Source organism: Aquarana catesbeiana, linkage group LG05 (assembly GCF_042186555.1).
Source record: "Aquarana catesbeiana isolate 2022-GZ linkage group LG05, ASM4218655v1, whole genome shotgun sequence".
In the NCBI taxonomy this organism is placed as follows: Eukaryota; Metazoa; Chordata; class Amphibia; order Anura; family Ranidae; genus Aquarana; species Aquarana catesbeiana.
In genome coordinates, this window is record NC_133328.1 from 614432851 (window position 1) to 614445057 (window position 12207).

Consider the following 12207-nt stretch of genomic DNA (forward strand, 5'->3'; position numbering starts at 1 on the left):
TTGCCTTGCCAGACAGGGCTCTGCTGTGTGGCAGAGCTGTGCAAAACTCATAACTGGATGGACAGAAACACAAATCATTGAAGCATTAAAAACAGTTCTCAACTATGTATTTCATCTGAAAAAGCCAAGATGGCAGCCACTCTTATCTTTCTGAAACTAGCCCACAGGAAAAGGTGCGCATGGATTAGGAAATATACAAAACAGCGCAAAAGGGGCCCCCAGCACACTTTCAAGCTAATACAGATGTATTTCATTGCGTATTTAGCAGTTTGCATGGAGTTTGGCTTTTGTCCATCCTTCTGCATTTTAAACATTAATATAAAGGAAAGTAGTAGTGGGACAACCCTGGTGGCTTTGATATAAAATGGTTAAATTGGCCAACAGCCATCTAAAGCCTACAGGTAGCCATAGCCTCTCATTATTCTCATTACGTTTCCCATGGCTCCTGTTCCCCACACGACTCCTAATCTGTAATAAAGCAGAAGATTAAAGGGTCAGGGGTGTAACAGGAATCCCGCGCAGCCTCCCCCTTCTCCAGGCTTTTTTCTATTAAATCTTGTATTTGTGGGAACTCCAGACCCTTCCATGGCAAAGGCCAGGCACTGGCAACACGCGCAGAGCGCCCCCATCCTTCCTGGCGGTGACGGGGGGCCCGGGTGACAGGCTGGAGCAGCTGCTTTCACACACCTAACAAGTGAGAAAATTGAATTTTCATCCCTGCCGGACGCACTGGAGGTCAGAGGTCGACGAGCACGGCTCAGATCTCTGCCAGCTTACAGAATAGCAATCCTGGCAGGGAAGAAATGATGGCAAAGGTATTGCTATTGTCAGAAAAGCGATCACTCACTGTCGGTGCGGCATCGTAATCCAATTTCAGGTCCTGCTTGAATCTTGTATGCACTATGGTGCTTGTCTATACTGCCTGAAACAGAAATGAGGGACACCAATTTTTTTTAGGCAACATGCATATGTAGCACCTTCCTAGGATAGGATGCTAGACAAATTTAGTTGTTGGTTTGCTCTGTAATTGGATTGCCCAGGTCATTTCATGGCTCTGGGGATATCATTTTTCCCTTGCCTCTGTGAAGAACAAACTAGAGCAGGGGTCTCAAACTGGCGGCCCGCCAGCTGTTTGCGAAACTACAAGTCCCATCATGCCTCTGGCTGTGGGAGTCGTGCTTGTAACTGTCAGCCTTGCAATGCCTCATGGGACTTGTAGTTTCGCAACAGCTGGAGGGCCGCCACTTTGAGACCCCCTGTTCTAGAGCCTAAGGTGGGAAATTCTAATGCCAAGGCTGGATATTTGTGTAAAAATAATTGCGCATAAATCCATAGCTCCCAACTGTCCCTGATTTCGAGGGACTGTCCCTGATTTGGAGCAATGTCCCTCTGTCCCTCATTTTGGTCTGATCTATATAGTTGTATATAAAACGCACCTTTTTTCCTTTCAAAAAGTGTTTCCCAGTGCTAAACCTTTCGACTAAATTATAAATGGCTGCATTTGTAAATTTTAAAAGCCAATATATAGGAATAGTAGTGGTAAAAAAAAGGGCTTTGTGGATTTAATTAACCTTTTGTTTTTGGTTAATTCTCCTTTAAAGGGGTGTGGCAGGGGGCGTGTCCTATGCCTACATACGTTTGCTAGTAGGTTTCTCCTTAATTCCCATCTTAAAATGTTGGGAGGTGTGATAAATCTAATAAGCCGCCAACATTCCACTACAGTAGACATATAGTGTAAATACAAATAAACAGAAATAATGTGGCGCTCAAAATGGTGACAAAAATGTAACGTGAAAAAGGTAAACATACTGTAAACAACAATATCATATGTATGAATATAACAATATATTTTGTATATATATGAAGTCAAGGTGAATGTTCCAAAAGTGAATGAATCAAGTGCATTCAAACGTTCTTGAATAAACTAGACATGTGCGCCGTCAATAAATCTGTTTTGTTTCGTTCCGTATTAAAATTAATTTGTAATTCGAAACCTTCGATATCAATAGTTGTGAATGCCCGGGTATGTTCCCAACACTCATTGTAACTGAGGAATATACTTTGCATAGGCATTCATCCAGTGAATCTACAAGTACATCCTTTCTTTGCGAATGTGGCAAAACCGAATGTTCTTTAGGCTACTTTCTCCTCTGAGCGAACGTTCTTTTACCCCTTCTGGTCCGTGCTCTAGCCAAAAGATGGCTGCAGCGTGGTTCCCCAGCTTTAGGAGGATGTCCCCCCAGAACCACAGCTCCCGCACGCGCTCTGTGACTCATGTGCCCTTTGGACACATCTGATCACAAATCGCAGTAAAGGGCCAATCACAGCAGCCCTTTACCATGTGATCAGCTGTGTCCAATAGCAGCTGGTCACATGTAAACAGACTTGCCAGGTAACACCAGTCCTTTCCTTACACAACGTCTCTGGGTGAGAAAAGGATTGCCTATAACTGGCAAGGTTGATAGTACATTGTTTACACTGATGATGAGGGCACTGATCAACAGTGCAGCCCCATCAGTGCCAATCAGTGCCCATCAGTGCTGCCTATTAGTTCCCATCAGTGCTGCCTATTAGTGCCCATCAGTGCTGCCTATTAGTTCCCATCAGTGCTGCCTATTAGTTCCCATCAGTGCCGGCTATTAGTGTCCATCAGTACTGTCCATCCCATGCCACCTATCAGTGCCCATCAGTGCAGCCTCATCAGTGCACTTTAGTGAATAAGAAAAATTACTTATTTGCTAAAATTTTTACCAGAAACTAAGAAAAACTTTTTTTTTTTTCAAAATTTTAAGTTTTTTCTCGTTTATCAAAAAAAACAAAAACCCAGTGGTGATTAAATACCACCAAAAGAAAGCTTGATCTGTCTCCAAAAAAATATAAAAATGTCATATGGGTAGAGTGTTGCATGACCGCGCAATTGGAAGCTGAAAAATTGGCCTTAGCGGGAAGGGGGGTGAAAGTGTTGAAATGGTTAATCATGGTGGAGGGAAGATGGCAGCCTCCGCTGTAAGGAAAGCTGGGGCTGTAAAACCAATTTTTTAGCAGAGACCTAAGATAAGCCAAGCGGAGGGTGCTGGCATTGCGCCGGGCCTGGTACCGGGAGGTGCCCAATACAGTGAGCGTTTTGTTATCTGGAATTCAGTGTGAAACAAGGACAGGACGAGGTGAGAGGGATGTTTCAGAAGAACGCACATGTCACAGACCCGAGAGTGATTGACTTCCATGAAATCAAGGGTAAGATGGATTTGGAGGAGACAATAAAAGTTTGGAAATAAAGGATCCACGTTATGGGATATTTCCATGAAACGGATAATCCACAAACCACTGACTTCCTCAGTAAATGTATGAGGGTCAAGACTTTTTAATTTAACTGTTTGTCTATGGGTGGTAGTAAAATACCAAATTATGGCCACCAGATGGAGCTGAGGAGCATAGGAAATACATCTCTGTAACAAGAGATACGACGTAACAATTCTTGAGAATGCTAGAGGGAATTAGCAATTATCAGTCCCTGCTTTATCCTCTCACCTTGTGGCTCGCTACAAATTTACAATGTTACAGTTTATTCACTGAGAGTGATTGCAGTTTAATTAGAGAGAAGGAACTGAGGAAGTGCTTCCTCCTGCCTGCAGCAGACTGATGACATCATTACAGCCTAGGCAAAGTCACTGGAGTGGAGAGCAAGGATGGCTCTTTAATGGAAGAAGGTGGAGGAGTTGTTTTTTTTTTTTTTTTTTTAATGGTACGGTTGCTGTATGTTGTGACCTGTCAGAAATTGAATTCATAATTATACCTTAAAAAAAAAATAAAATAAATTGAATGAATGCAGACTTGTTAAGTTACTAAGAAATCCACTTTAATAATCATCAGAACACAAGAGAACATCTGAGGTTGTTTGTAACTTGTGAATGGCAAAGCGCAGAGAAGAAAGTCACATGACGCGGCCAGGCCAGGTAGAAGGAAGCGTCTCTTCCTTGTGGGCGCCGAGCCAAGATGGGTCTCAGCCCAACTTTCACTCGGAGTTATGTAAGCCCTGCAATCGCTTCCTGACATTTCAACACTTCCAATTATATAATTACCACAACGACTTTCCTGCAGAGAAGCTGGAGATTTATAGGTGGTCCTGCGGTTTCCTCGCTCTCATCCAAGTGTGAAGATTTATGTAACACAATCAAATAAACTGCAGCTTATGACAGTTTGTACAACCGGCTCTTTAAAGGAACAGTAATAGGCTTATTAAGGGTTGCAGCGCAAGGGTGATAGACAAAGTGCAGCGGCTCCTGGAAACCAGGTGACATAGGAGATGAGTCTAGATTGGTTTGCATGGGTTATTGGGCCTTGCATTGCTTTGCTGGAAAACCTATGGGGGAGATTTACTAAAACTGGTGCATCTGTGCATAGTAACCAATCAGCTTCTAACTTCAGCTTGTTCAATTAACTACTTGCGGACCGCCTGCCGTCGTCGTACATCGGCACTTTGACGTAGAACACTGGGGTTTTGGAAGCAGATAGCTGCCATAACCCCCCGGTATATTCTTAAAGAGCGGACGGTCCTCTTTCTGATAAAAGTGGTCTCAGCAGTGGATTCGCCGCAAGATTACTTTTATCGGGGGCGGGAGAGGAGCCCCCCCCCCTCCCGCCGTGTTCCGGTCGTCTCCGCCGCTTACCGGAGCCGTCGGTAGCGGTGGAGCCCATCGTGTCCTCTCCCCTCTGAGACATGGAGCTGAGTGAGGGAAAGATGGCCCCCACTCTGCTCCATAACATTGGATGACAGAAGCGATGTCAAACATCACTTCCGCCAAATGGTCTTAAAGGGGAAATAAAGACATTTATTTATTTATTTATTTATTTATTTATTTATTTATTGCATTTAAGTGTAAATGTGAGATCTGAGGTCTTGTTGACCCCAGATCTCACATTTCAGAGGTCCTTTCATGCTTTTTTTCTCTTACAAGGGATGTTTACATTCCTTGTAATAGGAATAAAAGTAAGCCATTTTTTTTGAAATGACAGTGTAAAAATAAAAAATAAAAAGTAAAATAAATAATAGTAAAAAGAAAAATGTTAAGCACCACATCCCGCTGAGCTCGCGCGCAGAAGTGAAAGCATATGTAAGTCACGCCCGCATATGAAAACGGTGTTCAAATCACACATGTGGGGTAGCACTGTGATCGTTCGAGTGAGAGCAATAATTCTAGCAAAAGACCTCCTTTGTAACGCAAAACTGGTACCCTGTAAAAAATGTTAAAGGTCGCCTATAGAGATTTTTAAGGGTTAAAGTTTGTCGCCATTCCACGAGCGGGTGCAATTTTGAAGCACGACGTGTTGGGTATCAGTTTATTCAGCGTAACATTATCTTTCACAATAAAAAATAAAATGGGCTAACTTTACTGTTGTCTTATTTTTTTAATTCAAAAAAGTGTATTTTTTCCAAAAAATTGCGCTTGTAAGACCGCTGCGCAAATACGGTGTGATATAAAGTATTGCAACGACTGCCATTTTATTCTCTAGGGTGTCCAAAAAAAATTATATATATATAGATACCAGTATATATATATATTATATATATATATATCTATATAATTTTTTTTGGACACCCTAGAGAATAAAATGGCAGTCGTTGCAATACTTTATATCACACCGTATTTGCGCAGCGGTCTTACAAGCGCAATTTTTTGGAAAAAATACACTTTTTTGAATTAAAAAAATAAGACAACAGTAAAGTTAGCCCATTTTATTTTTTATTGTGAAAGATAATGTTACGCTGAATAAATTGATATATATATAATGTTTGGGGTTCTAAGTAATTTTCTATAAAAAAAATGATTTTGACTTGTAAACACCAAGTTTGAAAAATAGGCCTGGTCCTTAAGTAGTTAAGCTTTGACAATAAAACCTGGAAGCTGATTTCTATGCACAGCTGCGCCATATTCTGTGTGCACCCGCTTTAGTAAATCTCCCCCTATAAGCTTTAAATACAAGTAGATTTATTACTTACCTTTATAATCCTGTATCTTATAGTTTTATCTCATTTGTATTGTTGTAATGTCGATGTGTAAGGCAAGAACATACAGGGACCTGTTCATAAAGAAGTTTGTAACTACGTCAGGTTTGCAACTTCTGGCTGCACTTATATTACACATATTTATTTACACAGTGCCAATCTAATGTTGGCATGCTGATTTAAAATACTTCCAAAATGGGGTAATTTAAAAAAAAAATGAGCTGCTTTAACAAAATTTGCTTAAAAAGAATGAAAAAAATCTACTTTTTGTTTTTTGCATCTTTATTTAGAGCAGCCATTTTCAACCAGGGTTCTGTGCCACTTCAAAGGTTGCTAAGGGTTCCTCCTTGATCTGTGGCTGATTGACCTTCCATCTGATGGTGCCTGCATAGTTCCAGGGCCAACGTTACTTGACAAAAACAGTAGCATGGCCCAGTTATCTTTTTATCAGTCTGTAAGGGTGGCATTCTAACCAATGTATGGCCTGACCTCTGATAAATTGGTTTTAGTACTGGTTCTCTGAGACCTGGAAATCATTTTAGGGGCTCCTCTGGATGAAAAAGGGTGAGGAAGGCTGATTTAGAGGGTTATTTTTGGGATTTAGGATAGTTTAGTTTATTTCTTTTAGCATTCTTTTTATAGCATTCTCTTACCTCTAGCAACTTACCTAAGGTAGAGTGTGCTACCACTCATAGGTGTGCGCAGCCTATTGCATTAGGGTGTGCACCCCAAAACTCAAACACACGTGCCTTACTCTGCAGCCTCAGCTGCACAGGGCAGTGAATGAATCAGAAGTGCTCTGTGCTGAGGGACTTTCTGTTCGGTCACAAACTGAAGCATAGTAAACAGTTTACTATGCTTCTGTTATGAATGGGCACAGTTAGTGAGTATGTTTACTGTGTTCCTTTAAAAAAAGGAAGAGGTTGGTAAATGATATATTTACCAGCCCCCCTGGTCTCCATCCTGAAACATCCCCCACAGCACCCGGGAGGAGAGTAGGGAAGCCAGCAGCACTGCGGGGTGGGGTAACCCAGGCAGTAGGCTGTATGGGTACCGTACATAGGGATTAGGGTGTGCCCAGGCACACCTGGCACACCCCCTGCGCACGCCTATGCTACCACTATAAACCCGTTAGATATCTATAATAGAGATAAGCCCAGGAGATGTCATGTACTTCACTGGACTTAACTCATAGAGTGTCGTCACTAAGAAGCTGAATTACTGGAATTCAGCTTTAATTTATTATTTGTGTACCATCACAGTTTTTACTTTACTTTTTCACTGTCTCTTTATTAGCCTTCTTGGAAAAAAAATTTAAAGAAATCTTAAAATTGTGCTTTTGTTATCTGAAGTCCTACCCCACCTCTGGTCAAAATTTTGGGCTCCTACGATGTTTCTGGAGATATGGGGCTCCTTGCGCAGCCTGTCAGAAGCTATATACAGAGCAGCCAGTTTAAATACAAGCTGGCACACTCTGTTTGCACTAGACTGAGAGGATGAGCTCACAGAGCCTCTCCTCACTTCTTGTCAGAGGCACTGAGCTTAGCTGAGCCTTGGACCAATGATAAAGTACCATTGGCCCCAGCTGTCCAATAAAAATGCTGCAGTGGAGGCTCTCCTCTCACTGCAGTGTCATAGAAGGGGGTGTGTCTAAAAGACAAATGCTCCCTTCCAGCCCAGCCCTCTTAGCTAGAAGGAAAAAACATGTGTTTATGGGTATAAGATTTACCCACAATCTCATGTTTTTCTCACAACGCATGAATCTATCTATTGGTGATAGAGGGGGTTGCTGGAGAGAGGGGGTGGTGCCCGTGCGCCCTTACGGACACACCGCCACTGTTCCTCTCCCTGACAGAATGGGTGATCTGTCTGTTTACATTGACAGATCCCCCATTCTCTCTCAGGAGCGATCGCAGGTGGCTGGCGGACATCGCTCTTACGTCACACGGCGGGCACGCGTGCGCCTGCTAAGTCTATTTAAAGGGCCGACTTACAGCTACGGTGATTTGCCCAGGAGAGCCAACCTGCCGCAGTATAATGATGGCGGCAGGTTGGCTGATGGTTAAAATTGCACACACTCGTGGAATGGCGCCAAACTTCAGTACTTAAAAAGCTCCATAGGCGACACTTTAAAATTGTTTACAGGTTACATGTTTGGAGTTACAGACGAGGTCTAGTGCTAGAATTATTGCTCTCGTTCTAAGGATTGCGGTGTATGTAACCTGTGTGTATCCGGCTCTGATACTAGCCAGTGCCTCACCAGCCACTGACCTCACCGCACGTCTGCTGTAACTGCTAGCAATAATTGCTGTCTTCTCCCGAACTGCAGCTGACCTTCTTCTGACCTTCATTCCCATAAACTTGTTCTAAACAGGAACAAAAGCCCACCAACATTGGTCCTTATGGTTGTGTCCATATTCATAATCATTGCATATACAGTACATATATGATCAGAAGAAAACTGCAATGAGACTTTAGAGGGCAGCCAGAAGTGCGGGAATGATCTGACTGCTCAACAAGTTTGGGTGCAAAGCAATCCATAAGCTGCCTAGTTGTCATGAATTTTGTCACTTGTCTATGGGTGCCTTTAAAGCATTTAATACAAAAATTGTGCCTAAAGTCTATGGAGCCGGTAATATAAAGCTGTAATCACCTGCAATATTCAGAGTTAAACAAAGAGAAGGACACCCTTATTATTTTTCACGATTACAAGAAATGTTAGTGCATAGCTGCCTTCAATTATGAAATGGGTGCCGCCATACTAAACAGATTCTTTCCAGGGCCCCCTCACTCGGTGACCGCAGAGGATGTAGGAAAAACTCAGGGCATGTCATGAATCCCACTCCATGGAAACTCGAAGCATGGGGTCCTGCTGCACATTTTCCACCATGTTGAATAATCAAGATGAACAACATTGTGGTATGTGATAAATGGACGTCGGTCTGGTCATGAATGAACCAATACATTCCACTGCAGCTAATGAGCAATAAAGGAATTCAAAAACCCAGGCAAAGAATGAACCAATGCTCACATACTGGGGTGGTGTATGATAGTTCCCTTGCGATCCTGGTGTGATGTGTGTTATTAAAGATTGGCCTCTCAGTTACAAATCCCTCCTCACCTTCCCGCTGCCCTGAATATCCTTTCTGACAATACACGTGCAGGAGCAGCAGACACCCAGTAGTCCATGCCATGATCGCTTGTAAATGCTTTAGTTACAGATTTGCACCCCGGCACCTGTTTAGAAAGAGATAGAAGGGCAGATGTGTCCTGCCTCTAGATGGTGCGGCCCAACTACAGCCTTGTCCTGAAAAACCTGCTCTCCCCCTACTACCTTTACATGCCGTACCTGCTGCCCCCACCCCACTGCTTTTACATGCAGAACCTGCTGGCCCCCTACTACCTTCACGTGCAGAACCTTTCCGCACCCTACTACCTCCATATTCAAAACCTGCTTTCCTCTTACTACCTCCACGTGCAGAATCTGATTGATCCCTACTACCTCCATGTGCAGAACCTAATTGATCCCTACTACCTCCACGTGTAGAGCCTGATTGATCCCTATTACCTTCACGTGCAGAACCTTCTCGCACCCTACTACCTCCATATTCAAAACCTGCTTTCCTACTACTTCCTCCACATGCAGAACCTGATTGATCCCTACTACCACCATGTGCAGAACCTGATTGATCCCTACTACCTCCATGTGCAGAACCTGATTGATCCCTACTATCTCTGCGTGCAGAACCTGATTGATCCCTACTACCTCCACATGTAGAACCTTCTGGCACCCTACTACCTCCATATTCAAAACCAGCTTTCCTCCTACTACCTCCATGTGCAGAACCTGATTGATCCCTACTACCTCCACGTGCAGAACCTGATTGATCCCTACTATCTCCACGTGCAGAACCTGATTGATTCCTACTACCTCCACATGTAGAACCTGATTGACCCCTACTACCTCCACGTGTAGAACCTGATTGACCCCCTACTACCTCCACGTGTAGAACTTGATTGATCCCTACTATCTCCACGTGCAGAACCTGATTGATCCCTACTATCTCTGCGTGCAGAACCTGATTGATCCCTACTACCTCCACATGTAGAACCTTCTGGCACCCTACTACCTCCATATTCAAAACCAGCTTTCCTCCTACTACCTCCATGTGCAGAACCTGATTGATCCCTACTACCTCCACGTGCAGAACCTGATTGATCCCTACTATCTCCACGTGCAGAACCTGATTGATTCCTACTACCTCCACATGTAGAACCTGATTGACCCCTACTACCTCCACGTGTAGAACCTGATTGATCCCTACTATCTCCACATGCAGAACCTGATTGATCCCTACTATCTCCATGTGCAGAACCTGATTGATCCCTACTATCTCCACGTGCAGAACCTGATTGACCCCTACTACCCCCATGTGTAGAACCTGATTGACCCCTACTACCTCCACGTGTAGAACCTGATTGATCCCTACTATCTCCACGTGCAGAACCTGATTGATCCCTACTATCTCCACGTGCAGAACCTGATTGATCCCTACTATCTCCACGTGCAGAACCTGATTGATTCCTACTACCTCCACGTGTAGAACCTGATTGACCCCTACTACCTCCACGTGTAGAACCTGATTGATTCCTACTACCTCCACGTGTAGAACCTGATTGACCCCTACTACCTCCACATGCAGAACCTGCTCACAGCCTACTACCTCCACATGCAGAACCTGTTTGCTGCCTACTACCTTCAATGCAGAATCAGCTCGCCTCCTGCAACTTCCACATGCCGAACCGGTTTGCCCCCTACTATCTCCATGTGCAGTACCAGCTGTTTCTTTCCATATTGCCTTTGAAATCACCCTAAAAGAACCCTTTCCACACTATACAGTGTTTTTAAAAAATGTGACCAGCTCCCAATGCCCTTTTTGATCATAGCTTAACTATCAACCCTGAAAATAGTGAGAATTTTGTATCAAGATTAGCCCCCCCCAAAGACTTCAATGGGATTCGCTGCTAAGATCGAGTTTTATGAATTTCATACAGAATTCAATAAGCCGCCTACAAATAAAACCCAGGAGAATTGGCACATCCCTACCAGTGAGTTCTGACAGCAGCATTTGCTGTAGACCACGGCTTTCTCTCAGAAAACAAGAGAACCTGATCTAAAGCATACACAGTGCAATGCCTCCATCCCTAAATGTGCCACCCCTCTCCCACATGTTTGGGCATTTATGGTGCTAATATATATGTAAGTAACAAAGATATATATATATATATATATATATATATATATATATATATATATATATATATATTTTTTTTTTTTTTTTTTTTTTTATTTAGTTTAGGGGGAGTTTATCATTATATCCTATACATATATGAGACATTTTTTTTAATCTGAACACAAGATCTACATTTTCAGATAGTCTGTTGCGTCAAGCCCCTGATGATTGGACAGGTATCTATGAAACGCGTAGGGCTCCATACATGCCAAGATATACTATTCAGAGCTCATTTATGCACCTTTTTATGGAATTATGATATATTATGAATTGTATTACTGTATGTAAATTTTTTATGTTAATCTTTTTTATATATGTTTGTATGACATCTGGATGTTGATGCTTGTGTTGATTATGAATTTATTTCATGTATAATAAATTACTATATATATATATATATATATATATATATATATAATTTTTTTTTTTTTTTATCCAATAATATCAAGTGATTGCCTCATTTTAAGTCCCATGACCATAATCCCACACTTGTTTGCACAGCTTTCTCTCCACTTTGGAGCCCCCAGAATAATGATCATTCCATTAACGTATATTTTAACCTAATGGTAAAGGTTAGAGACTAGATTCCTCTGTCCCTCACAAATAACATATTTGTTGCTTTTATTTAGATAAGCAGCTAAAGACTCAGTAAATACATGGCGATCCGGCCAGCCCCCTTGTATATGAAGCCCCTCCTGATTGTTCCAGACCACACTAAGCACAGGAGCTGGTCCTTGTGGTCAGTTTGTGTCCCTGTGTCCTACCCTCACCAGAGCAATTGCACTGTCTCCCCCCCATCACACGGAGCTTGGGAAGACAGAGGATAATAGCCCTGCTGGCAGTTATTACACATTAACCTCCTCAGCCCCGGAAGATTTTACCCCCTTCCTGACCAGAGCACTTTTTGCG

General features: G+C 42.7%; 1 pseudogene; it reads left to right on the forward strand.

Moving 5' to 3' along the window:
• Positions 1–2991: 2991 nt before the first annotated feature.
• On the forward strand, positions 2992–3365 carry LOC141146083 (NADH dehydrogenase [ubiquinone] 1 alpha subcomplex subunit 6 pseudogene; annotated as a pseudogene).
• Positions 3366–12207: the final 8842 nt, after the last annotated feature.